The sequence below is a fragment of the Aquarana catesbeiana genome, linkage group LG06 (genome assembly GCF_042186555.1).
Source record: "Aquarana catesbeiana isolate 2022-GZ linkage group LG06, ASM4218655v1, whole genome shotgun sequence".
NCBI lineage: Eukaryota > Metazoa > Chordata > Amphibia > Anura > Ranidae > Aquarana > Aquarana catesbeiana.
In genome coordinates, this window is record NC_133329.1 from 55,429,990 (window position 1) to 55,446,095 (window position 16,106).

Sequence of the window (16,106 nt, forward strand, 5' to 3'; positions counted from 1 at the left end):
CCCAATGTCCCCCGGCACCCGCTGATCGCTCTGTACACAGCCAGAACAGCAGTCTGCTTATGTAAACAAGGCAGATTGTCATTCTGTCAGTACAGAGGACACGGATCCTGTGTTCCTGTAAAGCAGAAACACTGATCCATGCCTTCCCCTAGTAAAAAGCACCTCCCCCACTACACTGAAACACTGGCTAGGCACACATTTAACCTTTTGGTTGCCCCTGATATCAACCCCTTCCAAGCCAGTGTCATTAGTACAGTGACAGTGCATATTTTTTTAGCACTGATCTCTGTATTAGTGTCACTGGTCCCCAAAAAGTGTCAGATTTGTCCGCCGCAATATCGCAGTCCCACTATAAGTTTCTGATCGCCACCATTACTAGTAAAAAAAAGAAAGAATAAAACACAAAGAAAAATACCCCATATGCTGCGTACACATGATCGGACATTCCGACAACAAAATCATGGGATTTTTTTCAGACGGATGTTGGCTCAAGCTTGTCTTGCATACACACGGTCACACAAATGTTGTTGGAAATTCCGCTTGTCAAGAACGCGGTGACGTACATCACGTATGACGAGCCGCAAAAAATGAAGTTCAATAGCTAGTGTGGCTCTTCTGCTTGATTCTGAGCATGCGTGGAACTTTGTGGGTCGGAATTGTGTACACACAATCAGAATTTCCGACAACGGATTTTGTTGTTGTAAAATTTGAGAACCAGCTCTCAAATTTTTGTTTTCGGAAATTCCGACAAAAAATGTCTGATGGAGCCTACACACGGTCAGAATTTCTGACAAAAAGCTCCCATCGAACATTTGTTGTCGGAAAATCCGATCGTGTGTACGCAGCAATAGTTTGTAGACGCTATAACATCATTATAAGCTTATTGGGATTTTTTTTTACAAAAAATATGTAGCAGAATACATATTAGCCTAAATTGATGAAGAAATTAGATCTTTTAAAAAAAAAATTTATTGGATGTGTTTTATAGCAAAAAGTGAAAAATATAATTTTTTTTTTCAAAATTGTCAGTCTTTCTTTGTTTATAGCGCAAAAAAAAAACACGGAGGTGATTAAATACCTCCAAAAGAAAGCTCTATTTGTGGGGAAAAAAGGACATCAATTTTATCTAGGTACAGCGTCGCACGGCTGCGCAGTTGTCAGTTAAAGTAGCGCAGTGGCATATTGCAAAAAATGTCCTGGTCAGGAAGGGGGGGTAAATCTTCCAGAGGTCAAGCGGCTAACGATGGAATGCGTATGATTACCTGCAATGCAGGATGTGGCCAGGAGGGGTCTCCACAGTCCAATGAGTGCAGCACACAGAGAGTCACGTAAAGATTTTAGCAAAAGTATTATTTTCTAAAGATAGCCGGGGCTGTCTGGGGGGCGAATGTCTTCTCCGAATCTTGTGGCTGGATCGATGTGGCAGAGTTTCTAACTAAAAATAGGAGAGAGAATAAATGTGTTTTCAGAGCCAATATACCTCTTCAAACTTGGACTGGAGGGGTTAATGTAATGCTGGACAAGAGAAAGTAGAGGGTCTTTAGGGTACATCGCCTCTCTTATATGGTTTACTTCCATATTATACAGCTTTTGGTAACTTCATAAGTCTGCATGAAGAAATTCCTGAAAGGTCACAATAGACAGCAACAGTATCGTTTTTCAAAAAAGCAAACATTGTAACTTTGTAGCAAGTCACAAGGAAGACTTGGAAGACTCACAAGAATTCGTAGAAGTGGCTGATCTGTCCCAAGACATTTGTGAACACAGCCAAGAACTGCACAGGCACCAGGATTTACATGATTGTGTCATCTCTAAGCTGGCATCTCAGCCCAAGAAGTAGATGGTGACCCTGAAGGGTGCCTGAATAAACATGGCGTCATCCTTCTGGAGAGAAAAGCAGATTAAAGGTTGTCAGGAGGTGTCCTGTGATCTCCGTGAGAGCTAATAAATGCCTGAAAATATTACACTGACATTACTTACCATTCATAGACTTAACATACAGCATCTCACAAAAGTAAGTACACCCCTCACATTTCTGTAAATATTTTCTTCTATCTTTTCATGTGACAACACTGAAGAAATGACACTTTGCTACAATGTAAAGTGAAGTGGAATCAAACGGTATTTCTATATACCTGACAAGACCAGCTGGGTATATTCACAGCAATTACCACACCCACAAGACCCTCTCAGTACTGAGGAGATAGCTTCTTGTTGAACACAAAAGAGATGACTGCAAAGTCTAAATGTTCAAAGCTATCTGATTTAATTCTGGGCGGGTATACCACTTATATACATTATTATTAGCCAATCATAATAGGGAACAAGGGGGTGGTCAATACAGGGGTGTACATTTCATATCATTACATATCATTACATATTATTAATACTCAAATGCCCAACCCCTTAAACATGGCTGACATAGCAACTATAGTAACCATGCCATCTACTTCCATAACTCCTAGTCATGCCTTTGGTGTTCCCCTTTACACAGGACAATGTCCCAGACCGTTCTACACCACATAAGCTTTATATAGAAAGGTACAGAGCAAAGATGCTGCTGTAAGCTATATTTTCTTATATGTGTGCCTTGCAAAAACTGTTACAGTCTGTCACGGTCTGAGAATACAGAACTTAAACTAACTAGCAGATTATAGTGGTAAAGAGAAAATTTATTGGGAATGGGCCGAAATTATACTTTTTAAATAAAAATACCCCTATAATACACAAGCTTAATGTATTCTAGTAAAGTTAGTCTGTAAACTAAGGTCTGTTTTGTTAGTTTATAGCAGTAGTTTGTTATTTTATAAACTTACAGCAGGCTGTGGCCATCTTAAGTGTGGGCATCTGAAGCCAGACTGTATTTCTTCCTGGACAAGCAGTGTAATAGGTTTCAGGTCAGGTTTCTATAGCAACGGCAGTGTCAGAGGAAGTTGCCGCCCCTTCCCAGAAGGCATTGCAAACAGGAAATGATGCGATGGGCCGCAGCCAGGGAGGAAGAAGTGAAAAATGAATACAGCAGACATATAGTAGGTGCTGAGAAAAAAATTTAAAAATATCCAATTTGTTTACAGTGCACAGTTTAGTGAGGGATGCTGAAGAGTTGTAAAAGTGGGTGGAACTCCACTTTAAGGACCAGCCTCATTTTGGATGTTAGGTGTTTACATGTTTAACCACTTCAGCCCCGGAAGGATTTACCCCCTTCCTGACCAGAGCACTTTTACAATTTGGCAATGCGTTGTTTTAACTGCTAATTGTGCAGTCATGCAATGCTGTACCCAAACGAAATTTGCGTCCTTTTCTTCCCACAAATAGAGCTTTCTTTTGATGGTATTTGATCACCTCTGCTGTTTTTATTTTTTGCACTATAAACGAAAAAAGACCGAAAATTTTGAAAAAAAATTATATTTTCTACTTTTTGTTATAAAAAAAATCCAATAAACTCAATTTTAGTCATACATTTAGGCCAAAATGTATTCGGCCACATGTCTTTGTTAAAAAAATTGTTAATAAGCGTATATTTATTGGTTTGCGCAAAAGTTATTGCTTCTACAAACTTGGGTACATTTTCTGGAATTTACACAGCTTTCAGTTTATGACTGCCTCATATCTCATTTCTTGAGGTGCTAAAATGGCAGGGCAGTACAACCCCCCCCCAAATGACCCCATTTTGGAAAGTAGACACCCCAAGGAAATTGCTGAGATGCATGTTGAGCCCATCGAAAAATTATTTTTTTTTGTCCCAAGTGATTGAATAATGACAAAAAAAAAAAATTACAAAAAGTTGTCACTAAATGATATATTGCTCACACAGGCCATGGGCATATGTGGAATTTCACCCTAAAATACATTTAGCTGCTTCTCCTGAGTATGGGAATACCACATGTGTGGGACTTTTTGGGAGCCTAGCTGCGTACGGGGCCCCGAAAACCAAGCACCGCCTGGTTGGATTCCTAAGGATTCCTAAGGGCGTACATTTTTGATTTCACTCCTCACTACCTATCACAGTTTTAAAGGCCATAAAATGCCAAGATGGCACAACCCCCCCCCCCAAATGACCCAATTTTGGAAAGTAGACACCCCAAGCTATTTGCTGAGAGGCATGTTGAGTCCATGGAATATTTTATATTTTGACACAAGTTGTGGAAAAGTGACCAATTTTTTTTTTTTTTGCACAAAGTTGTCACTAAATTATATATTGCTCAAACATGCCATGGGCATATGTGGGATTACACCCCAAAATACATTCTGCTGCTTCTCCTGAGTACGGTGAGTATGGGGATACTACATGTGTTGGACTTTTTGGGAGCCTAGCTTCATACGGGGCCCCGAAAACCAATCACTGCCTTCAGGATTTCTAAGGGTGTAAATTTTTGATTCACTCCTCACTACCTATCACAGTTTCGAAGGCAATAAAATGCCAAGATAGCACAACCCCCCCAAATGACCCCATTTTGGAAAGTGGACACCCCAAGCTATTTGCTGAGAGGCATGGTGAGTATTATGCAGCTTTCATTTGTTTTTGAAAATGAAGAAAGACAAGACATTTTTTTTTTTTCTTTTTTCAATTTTCAAAACTTTGTGAAAAAAAGTGAGATCTGCAAAATACTCACTATACCTCTCAGCAAATAGCTTGGGGTGTCTACTTTCCAAAATAGGGTCATTTGGGGGGGGGGGTTGTGCCACCTGGGCATTCCATGGCCTCCAAAACTGTGATAGGCAGTGAAGAGTGAAATCAAAAATGTACGCCCTTAGAAAGCCTGAAGGCAGTGCTTGGTTTTGGGGCCCCTAAACTTGTTTCACAATATAAAATATACCATGGACTCGACATGCCTCTCAGAAAATAGCTTGGGGTGTCTACTTTCCAAAATGGGGTCATTTGGGGGGTTTGAACTGTCCTGGCATTTTATGCACAACATTTAGAAGCTTATGTCACACATCACCCACTCTTCTAACCACTTGAAGACAAAGCTCTTTCTGACAGTTTTTGTTTACATGAAAAAATTATTTTTTTTTGCAAGAAAATTACTTTGAACCCCCAAACATTATATATATTTTTTAAAGCAAATGCCCTACAGATTAAAATGGTGGGTGTTTCTTTTTTTTTTTCACACAGTATTTGCGCAGAGATTTTTCAAACGCTTTTTTTGGGAAAAAACACACTTTTTTAAATTGTAATGCACTAAAACACACTATATTGCCCAAATGTTTGATGAAATAAAAAAGATGATCTTAGGCCGAGTACATGGATACCAAACATGACATGCTTTAAAATTGCGCACAAACGTGCAGTGGCGACAAACTAAATACATTTTTAAAAGCCTTTAAAAGCCTTTACAGGTTACAACTTTAGATTTACAGAGGAGGTCTACTGCTAAAATTACTGCCCTCGATCTGACCTTCGAAGTGATACCTCACATGCATGGTGCAATTGCTGTTTTACATTTGACGTCAGACCGATGCTTGCGTTCGCCTTTGTGTGAGAGCAGGGGGGGACAGGGGTTTTTTTTTTTGCTTTTTTTTCTTATTTTTAAACTGTTCCGTTCATTTATTTATTTTTTTAATTATTTTTATTATTATCTCAGAGAATGTAAATATCCCCTATGATAGCAATAGGTAGTGACAGGTCTTTTTTGGAAAAATTGGGGTCTATTAGAACCTAGATCTCTCCTCTGCCCTCAACGCATCTGACCACACCAAGATCGGTGTGATAAAATGCTTTCCCAATTTCCCAATGGCGCTGTTTACATCCGGCAAAATCTAAGTCATGAAATGCTCATAGCTTCCGGTTTCTCAGGCCATAGAGATGATTGGAGCCATTCTGGTCTCTGATCAGCTCTATGGTCAGCTGGCCGAATCACTGGCTGCATTCTCGGGTGCCCTGTTGGGACAGGAGAGCCAGAGAAAAACATGGAAGACGGTGGGGGGGGGCATTCCCTCCCACTGCTTGTAAAAGCAGTCTAGAGGCTAATTAGCCACTAGGATTGCTTTTACACTGGCTGAAAAGAATGATACCAAGATGATACCTAAACCTGCAGGCATCATTCTGGTATAACCACTCAAAGTCCAGCAACATACCAGTACGTTGCTGGTCCTTGTTGGGCATATATTGTAAACTTTTTTTTCATGCAGCCTGTGGGCTGAACGAAAAAAAGATATTGATCGGTGGGTATGCCCACCATTAGAATACCTCCCTTCATCCACCCACTTCTAATGATGGGCATACGAGCACCGTTTATATATGCCGAAGCATGGGGGCATCCTTCCGCAAAAGGTAGGAGCAAATCGCTCCTCCACCCACTGCTGCCCCCACGCTTCGGCATATATGCTGAAGTATGTAACTGTGGTGGTGAAATCACCTCCGACAGCGCTGGAGTCACGACTTTATGTATCGTGGGAGCAAACGCTGTTGCTGTCAAGATGGATAAATCTGCTCTGCAGCTGAATTGCGTACCTGCTAAGCAAATGATGGTTAACAATAAAACAAAGTAACATTACAGTATAACAGTAAGACTTACCATACCTGCAAAGCAAATACAAAAAAAATAGTAAAAAATAAAACATTTAAACGCAACCTGTGTCTAAAATATATATATGCCGAAGCATGGGGGCATCCTCCCGCAAAAGGCAGGAGCAAATCGCTCCTCCACCCACTGCTGTCCAAATGCTTCAGCATATATGCTGAAGTATGTAACTGTGGTGGTGAAATCACCTCCGACAGCGCTGGAGTCACGGCTTTATGTATCGTGGGAGCAAACGCTGTTGCTGTCAAGATAAATAAATCCGCTCTGCAGCTGAATGACGTACCTGAAAACAAAAAAATGGTTACCAAACATGATAAAAACATAACAGTAAAACATTGCAGAATAGAATACAGTAAAAAAGAGAAGAACAATAGAGAGAGAATAGAGAGAGAGAACAATAAAACGACAACTATTTTTGGTTTTTATTATTTTATATTTTTTTGTGGTTTTTTTTTTACTTTTTTTTGTTTTGTTTTTTTTTTTATACTTTTTTTATAACTTTAACTTTTGTAACTGATACCATCTTGGGAGACCCAAGGCATCTTGGGAGACCCTGTGAAAGTGTGTCCTAGTCTGTGCAGTGCTGTACCCTACGCTAATACTCAACTAGTGTATGGTAACGTTCAAAACATTCACCAATGCAAAGACCAGGATTGTCAGGACAGAAGGGACAATAATACCGGGTGTCACACCTAAATCTGCACTTGCTGCAGACACGACATCTTTTTTGGGGTGCTCGTTGGGTAGGGGTACTCGGGAGGACATAAAGAAAATGCCTCTCATGCAGCCGGCTTACTGCATTTGGTTTGGAAAGGTGAGGTGGAGCACTGTCTGGAGACAGAAGAGCTCTGACGATCTCTTCCTGGAATTTAAGGAAGGATCCAGTCTGTCCTGAAGTTCTGTATAGCACATAAGCGTTCAGCAAAGCCAATTGAAATAAATAAACAGACACTTTTTTGTACCAGCGTCTGGCCTTACGGGCAACTAGTTACGGTGCCAACAACTGGTCATTGAGGTCCACCTCTCCCATATTTTGGTTATATTTGGGGACACAGAGGGGTTTCTTCACAACACCAGTCGCCATAGTAATTTGGACCGTCGTGTCTACATGAAGGGAGGTAAGAATGAAAACATTCTTATTGTCCCTCCACTTCATAGCGAGCAAATTATTACACTGCAAGCAGACTCTCTCCCCCAGCCTAAGACGGGAATCTACAAGCCACTGGGGAAAGCCCTGGCGATTAGGTCGCACGGTGCCACATGCTCCAATCTGATGATCAAAAAGGTGACTAAAAAAGTGGCATGCTCGTGTAATAATTGTCCACGTACAAGTGGTACCCCTTTCCGAATAAGGGTGACACCAAGTCCCACACCATCTTGCCAGCACTTCCTATGTAGTCAGGGCAGTCTGTCGGCTCTACGTAACTATCTTTGCCCTCATAAACAATAAAACTACATGTATAGCCTGTGGCCTTGTCACAGAGCTTATACATCTTGACCCCGTATCTGGCACGCTTGCTGGGAAGGTACTGTTTGAATGACAAGCAGCCAGAAAATTTAATCAGGGACTCATCAACGCAGACAACTTGATGGGGAGTAAACAAGTCTGCAAAACGTTGGTTGAAGTGGTTTACGAGGGGCCTAATTTTGTAGAGCCGATCGTATTCAGGGTCTCCACGAGGACGACAGAGTTCATTGTTGTTGAAGTGCATGAACCGCAAAATCTGCTCGTATCGTGCCCTGGTCATGGAGGCAGAGAACAAGGGCATATGGTGAATTGGGTCAGTGGACCAATATGACCGCAACTCACTCTTTTTAGTTATGCCCATGTTGAGGGAAAGGCCCAGAAAGAGCTTAAATTCGGAGACAATATTTGGTCTCCAATCTCTGGCAAGGGAGGACTGGGGAATAGTGGCGATGTGTTGACCAGCGTATAAATTGCTTTGGTTCACAATAGATCTATAGAGATCTTCGGTGAAAAACAGTGAATAAAAATCAAGTGGCGTAAAATCAACTGTTTCCACCTGAATTCCGGGTTGGCCAGTAAATGGGGGAAGTACGGGTGCTGCAGAAGTGGTGGGTACCCAATTCGGATTGGCAGATGCAGCAGGAAGGGCACTATGGGCACAACGGGCCTGTGTTCATCTTCTTGGTGGCAGCGGGACACTACTTGTGCTTGCCACCTCGCCAGCTTGAACTGCACTTATGGGAATCGCCACGTCACCACGTGATACTGCAGTGCTGGATGTACGACCAGGGTGTACTAGGCCGCTGGTGCTTGCCAGTTCACCAGAAGGAATAGCGGCGCTAGTACTGCTCTGCTCCATACGAGAGCCCTGCGGTTCTTGCACTTCAAGGACAGAAGAAGAAGATTGGGGTCTGGTACGCCTGACCTTGGCAGGGGCCATAACTCCATCGTCAGAGCTATCTGTCATGGAGCTGCTGTCATCTACAGGATCGTATTCTGAGCCTGAATATGACAGATGAGTGACTTCCTCTTCACTATCTGTCATGCTCAGAAACGTGTAGGCCTCTTCACTAGTGTACCTTCGATTTGCCATTTTGGGCTCTAAATTTAGGGGTACACTAGTGAGACTCACAGGCAAAAAAGCTCCTGACTGTTAACGACTGATTCAAAACGCTACCAAAAAACTGTGTGCTTAGTGTTTTGTAAGTGACAGTGATCAATCGATACTGCACTTGGGTGGGCTGGGCAGGGCTGGGCCGAGGGGCAAAACGCAGGTGTTAGCAGGTATCTGGGCTGATCCCGCTAACACTGTGTTTTTGGGAACCCTAAACTGCTGGGGACGCTAGTATAGATCTGATCGGATCAGATATCGATCCGTTCAGATACTATAGCACTAAGGGAGGTGTATGCTACGTGCGTGGGTGTTAGCGGTACTGGCGCTAAACTGACGCTGCCTGGGGCAACGCAGACCTTATCTGACCCTAAAACTGTAACTTATATCACCGCTGGGCAATTAGGGGGTTAAACCTTTATTAGGTAATAAACAGCGGGTGCCCTAAAACTATAATAAACTATAATAAACAATCTAACTAACCAGCGTCACCCATAACAGTTATACGGAGATCACTGGTGAAAGGGTTAACTAGGGGGCAATCAGGGGGTTAAAACCTTTAGTAGGTAGTATATGGGGGTCCCTGTCGCTATAAAACGCTGATGGTGAACCTAAATATTTACCTCCCTAACTCACCAGTGACACTAATACAGTGATCAGAAAAACGATCGCTTAGTGACACTGGCGATGGGGGGTGATCACGGGGTTAACCTTTATTGGGGGGGTTAGGGGGGTACCCTAGACCTAAAGGCGGGTACCCCAGACCTAAAGGGGGCTAACCCTAACTGCCCTAACACTTATAACTGTCACAAACTGACACCAATGCAAAAAAAAAACTGCTATTGGTGTCACTGTGACAGGGGGTACAGGGGGGTGATCAGGGGGTGACTGGGGGGTGAAAAGTGTGCCTGCCTGTTCTACTGTACGTGTAGTGTTAGTGCAACTCACATTGATGTCTCCTCTCCTCGGCGCCAGAACGAAAAAGACCGGCTCGCGGAGAGATGACATCACTTCCTCTGCCGCTATTTACATTACAGCAGCAGAGGAAGACTTTCATCGCGAGGCCTCCCCCTCAGCCTGTAATGATTCCCCACTGATGCCAGCCACCTCGGGCACCGGGGGGGCACGATGCGCCCCCAGCCTGCGGGAGGCAGATCACATACCAGGTACGTGACTTTGCCTGCCCATGCCATTCTGCCGCAGTATATCTGCATTAGGCGGTCGGCAAGTGGTTAAAACAGGTTTTTTTTGCTAGAAAATTACTTAGAACCCTCAAACATTATATATGGTTTTTTTTCTAACACTCTAGAGAATAGAAGGGCAGTCGTTATACTTTTTTTGCACCATATTTGCGCAGCGGTATTATAAGCGCACTTTTTTTGGAAAAAATTCACTTTTTTGAAAAAAAAATAAGACAACAGTAAAGTTAGCCCAATTTTTTTTTATATTGTGAAATATAATGTTACGCCAAGTAAATCGATACCCAACATGTCACGCTTCAAAATTGCGCCCACTCGTGGAATGGCGTCAAACTTTTACCCTCAAAAATCTCCAGAGGCGACATTTAAAAAATTCTACAGGTTGCATGTTTTGCATTACAGAGGAGGTCTAGGGCTAGAATTATTGCTCTCGCTCTACCGGTCACGGCGATATCTCACATGTGTGGTTTGACCACCATTTTCATATGCGGGAGCTACTCGCATATCCGTTCGCTTCTGCGCGCGAGCTCGTCTGGACGGGGGGGTTTAAATTTTTTTTTAATTTTTATTATTTATTTTACATTATTTTATTTATTTTTACACTGTTTTTTTAAAAAAAAAATTGTGTCACTTCTATTCCTATTACAAGGAATGTAAACATCCCTTGTAATAGAAAAAAGCATGACAGGACCTCTTAAATATGAGATCTGGGGTCAAAAACAAAAAGACCTCAGATCTCATATGTACACTAAAATGCAATAAAAAAAAAAGTAATTTAAAAAAATGACATTGAAAAAATATGCCTTTAAGAGGCGTGGGTGGAAGTGACGTTTTGACGTCGCTTCCTCCCAGCAGTGTCATGGAGATGAGTGGGCGCCATCTTAGCCTCACTCGTCTCCAGGCACAGCACGGAGTAGGACGCGATTGCCTCCGCCGCTACCGACGGTACCGGTAGGCGGCGGAGGGCACCGGATCGCGGCAGGAGGGGGTGGTCCCTTTCCCACCACCGATAAAAGTGATCTTGCGGCGAATCCGCCGCAGGAACCACTTTTATCAGAAAGCCGGCCGCAGCAGGAAAAGTTAGCTGCTGCCATAACAACGATATCCCCCTTCAAAGTTTGGACGTACATCAGCGTGCGGCGGTCCGGAAGTGGTTAAAGGTACTTCATGTATACACAGAAAAACAATTTAATAAAAGTATAAATCATTTATTCGAAGAAAAAATATACACATTTAAGACACAATAAAATATGCAACCACAGTTACAGTCATGGTCCTGGGTATGCACACCTATCTAAACCCTGGAAAAACTGGAGTTGCAAATACAAAGTTCCTGCGTCCTAAAATTTCAACATGTTTCGCCAAGTCGGCTACATCAGGAAAAGGACAAACGCATTCATGTATTAAAAATTAAAACCAATGACTTGTATAGAGCCTTAGGTGTATAAACAGAAAACAAAAAATTGAAATAAATTAAAATATCACAATACACAGAGAAAAAAATTCAATTTTAACATGATATAGCATTGTAAGTGCATGATTCACGTTGGTATGAAGTAATTAAAAAAAAACAAAAAACCCCAAAACAACCCAACCCCCACAACCCGGAACCCTTGCCCCGTACCTTGATGGGTCCCGGAGTGAGCACCGCAGGGAGGAGAGGGAGAAGGGGAGTCACATGCCCCCACCGCCTGGACCCCAGACCACTGCCTATAGTGTCAGACTTCCCGTAGGGGGGGATTTGGTTTTCACTTTGGTCAAACAGGTAAGCAGTGCAGCAATATCTGCAATGAATTATACATCAAAGTATAAGTAATTATAAAACAGCTTGAGGGTAGGGGAACCACCAGTCCATGACCAATAGTAAATGAACCGTACTCACCACACTCCCATATCTCTATAAGTATAATAGTGTACACGCCCAGTTATTAACGACATCAATAGATTCACTTTGTATGGTAAGCTTCACGTCATCTACACAACTAATAAGACATATAGGCATCTATCTGACATTGTCTTCTACGAAAACACCCAACCCCCACCTCATAATGCAAAAAGTGTATATAGAATAAGAGGTATTCTCACCTCATAATGACTGATGCTTAAGCTAATCCCGTCCTCAATAGGCACAAAAAATGAGAAAATGCATGGGGGTGGCAGAGAGGCACAAAGCCAAATTGCCAAAAAGGAAAGAAGGCTGGAGGCGATCTCTGCAACATAAAGAGTGTATCAGGATCAATATGGAATCCCTCAGATTTCCAAGTGGGAACACAGGCAGTCACAGAGCCAAAATGAAAAAATTACCTTACAAAAATCCCGCTGTCAAGTACCATGAGCTCCCAGGCTGTGTCAACATGCATCTGCGCAATCTGAAGTTTAAATATCCCCCCGTGGTGCCAAAGCGGGCGTGTGACGTCACGCCACACTGACGCCCCGCAGACGCAAAGGAGGAGGTGCATGCAGCACGGACTGACATCCGGAAACCGGAAACGATGACCGCATCCGGTTTCCGTCTAGCAGGGTGAAAGACAGACCCTGCAGACAGTGCAGGACAGGAAAGCTGTTCTGCAGATGTAATATACAGCTGGGATGCCGTGAAAGAAAATGCACCTCGGGGCGGGCATGCATCGGGACAGTGTCACCCATACGGGTGCATTACTACTCCCAATGCACACCCTTGGGCGTCTGTACTGGAGTCAAAAGACAGGGATAGGACAGACCCCAGCCAGAGGAACGATGTGACAGAAAAAACAAAAACCCAAAACCCACCCACCAACCCCTCAAAATAACATCCAAACCCAACTAGGGCATGCATATACTTTCCATTTATCAATACTCAATCAAAGTAGACAAGTGATCAAAATCTATACACAATTGTATCACATGTATCATTTGATCATTTAGATTTCCATTTGCTACCCGGCGGGTGAGTGGCCAACAACACCATCTAGTAAGTAGCAGCTAGGCCAATGCCAGGGCACACGCACACAGGATCACCAGAGAACCCAAAAAGATGGCATAAAGGAAAAGAAAAACCATGAATGACAGAGAAACTGTGGTCAGGAGGGCTCAAGATGCAAACATGGCTGCTCCCAAGAAAAAAAAAAGGGGGGGACACAATTCACAGAAAAGGCTTGTAACTAATCCCCTCGTTCAAACCTGGAGAGCGGGTGGCCTGTAGCGTGTAGATCCACCTGGTCTCCAGCTGGAGAAGCTTGTTGTCAATGTCCCCCCCCATGTTCATGTTGAGGTAGATGTTCCAGGCTGAAAAAGCCAATTGACTTGAGATTGAAGATATGATACAATCCCACATGGTGGCTTATGGATGTCTCCATTTTATGTTTTGAAATCAGCGATACATGGTCCCTGATTCTACAAAACAGTGGGCGCTTCTTTTTACCCACGTAAAAGGCTCCACAATGGCATTGCATTAAATACACAGAGCCAACCGACTGACAGTTGGTTCTGTGTTTTGGAGTCCATAGATTTCCGTTGGGGAGCTCAATGCTCCTTCCTGCAGGGATAAATCGGCAAAAATTACATTTGCCGCATGGGTAAGTCCCGGGGGACTTATTTTTAACCATATTTGTACTGCTGTAGTGGCTAGTGACCAGAGTGTCTCTAAGTGAACGGGATCTCCTATAGGTTATTTCTGGATGAGGTTTAATAAATTTACAGACTTTTTGATCAGCGGTCAATAGATGCCAGTATTTGTTATAAATTTTACGTATCTTAGCATGTTGTCGGTTATATTTCTTAATGATTTGCGTTGATGTAGAGGATTTGTCTTGCCTAGGTTTGTACAGCAGCCTATGTCTATTAAGATTTTTCACTCGATTGAACGCTTTCCTTAGGCATGCGCTGCTATAACCCCTAATCAAAAGGCGATCGCGTAAAGCATTGACTTCCCTTTGAAAATATGCATCATGTGTACAGTTACGTTTAAGTCTTAAGAATAGACTTTATGGTATGCTTTTGATCAGTTTTTCAGGATGCAAACTACTGGCGTGTAGCAAACTATTTCCCGCCGATGGTTTCCTAAACAGGGTAGAACAAATCATCCCTGTATTGTCTGTAAAGATTTCCACATCCAGAAAGGTTATGTCTGATTGGTCAAATGTGTATGTGAATTTTAAATGATATGTATTCACTTGTAGACTTTCCAAGAATTTTTGCAAGTTTTCCTTTGATCCTGCCCATACCATGAATACATCGTTGATGTAACGATGATATGAAATAATTTGACCAATATCCACCGACCTTGACTAATCCGAAAACAGGTCACGTTCCCACTCCCCCAGGTACAGGTTTGCATAAGAGGGGGTACACTTGGCCCCCATAGCAACACCCTGCACCTGGATGTAGTGGGAACCTTTAAATACAAAAACATTGTCTGTTAAGATAAATTCCAACAACTCAATAACAAATTCGTTATATTTCCAAGAGTCAAGGTCACGTTCACAGAGAAACAACTCCAACCCCTCTAGCATGTAGGATTGAGTTATACAGGGTCTCTATGGTTTTTTTTTTTATTGTATTATTTCATACCAACGTGAATCATGCACTTACAATGCTATATCATGTTAAAATTGAATTTTTTTCTCTGTGTATTGTGATATGTTAATTTATTTCAATTTTTTGTTTTCTGTTTATACACCTAAGGCTCTATACAAGTCATTGGTTTTAATTTTTAATACCTTAATGCAGGGATGCTCAAACTACGGCCCTCCAGCTGTTGCGGAACTACACATCTCATGAGGCATTGTAAAACTCTGACATTCACAGACATGACTAGGCATGATGGGAATTGTAGTTCCTGAACAACTGGAGGGCCATAGTTTGAAGACCCCTTTTCCTGATGAAGCCGACTTGGCGAAACATGTTGAAATTTTAGGACACAGGAACTCTGTATTTGCAACTCCAGTTTTTTCATTAGGTCAGTGTTTAGATAGGTGTGCATACCCAGGACCATGACTGTAACTGTAGTTGCATATTTTATTGTGTCTTAAATGTGTATATTTTTTCTTCGAATAAATGATTTATACTTTTATTAAAGCGGGATTTTGGCCACTATAATTTTTTTTTTAAGTCAGCAGCTACAAACACTATAGCAGCTGACTTTAAATAAGTAGACTTACCTGTCCTGGGTGCCAGCGATGTCGGCTGCCCGAGGCCGACCCATCCCTCGGCTCTCAGGTCCCGACACCGCCATCCTAAGTAAGGGAAACAGGCAGTGGAGCCTTGCGGCTTCACTGCCAGTTTCCTACTGCACACTCGCGAGCGGTGCGGCGATCTGTGAATGGCCCGTGGTTTTCTGGGAACACACACAGTTCCCAGAAGGCAACGGGACCGCTCAGCTAGGAGCAGAACACATCGCGGAATAGGAAGAGGCAGATTAGGAAGACTGCCTAGCAACAAGGGTTAGGTAAGTCAGGTAAGGTTCAGGTAAGTTTAAAAAAAAAATTTTATTTTTTTAAAGATTTTTCATGCTATTTTCTATTTTAGGGTGGCCCGCCACTTTAAATTGTTTTTCTGTGTATACATGAAGTACCTCTAAAGTCCCATTCCCAATAAATTTTCTCTTTACCACTATAATTTTGTAGGGATGTTGGTACATTTGTATTATATGTTTCTTGTCTGGTGCTGACCTCTTTCCATATATATTTAGATAGCTAGCAGACTAACCCAAGTTAATATTATATGAACTTATATAAAGATGGAGTCACTTCTGTTCAGTCATATTACTACACAGTGAATTCAGAACTGTCTAGTACCACCGACCGAATCCCTTGTATGCTGCATGG

The 16,106-nt window shown here is 42.4% G+C and overlaps 1 long non-coding RNA gene across 1 annotated transcript in view; it reads right to left on the reverse strand.

The window, feature by feature from the left end:
- Positions 1–16,106, reverse strand: part of LOC141148438 (uncharacterized) — an 87,454-nt gene that overhangs the window by 9,570 nt on the left and 61,778 nt on the right. Inside the window, exons 2-3 of the long non-coding RNA XR_012245205.1 lie at positions 1,719–1,884; positions 1,263–1,435 (exon numbers count right to left, since the gene is read on the reverse strand). This is a non-coding gene — a long non-coding RNA (uncharacterized lncRNA). The remainder of the gene's footprint in view (positions 1–1,262; positions 1,436–1,718; positions 1,885–16,106) is intronic.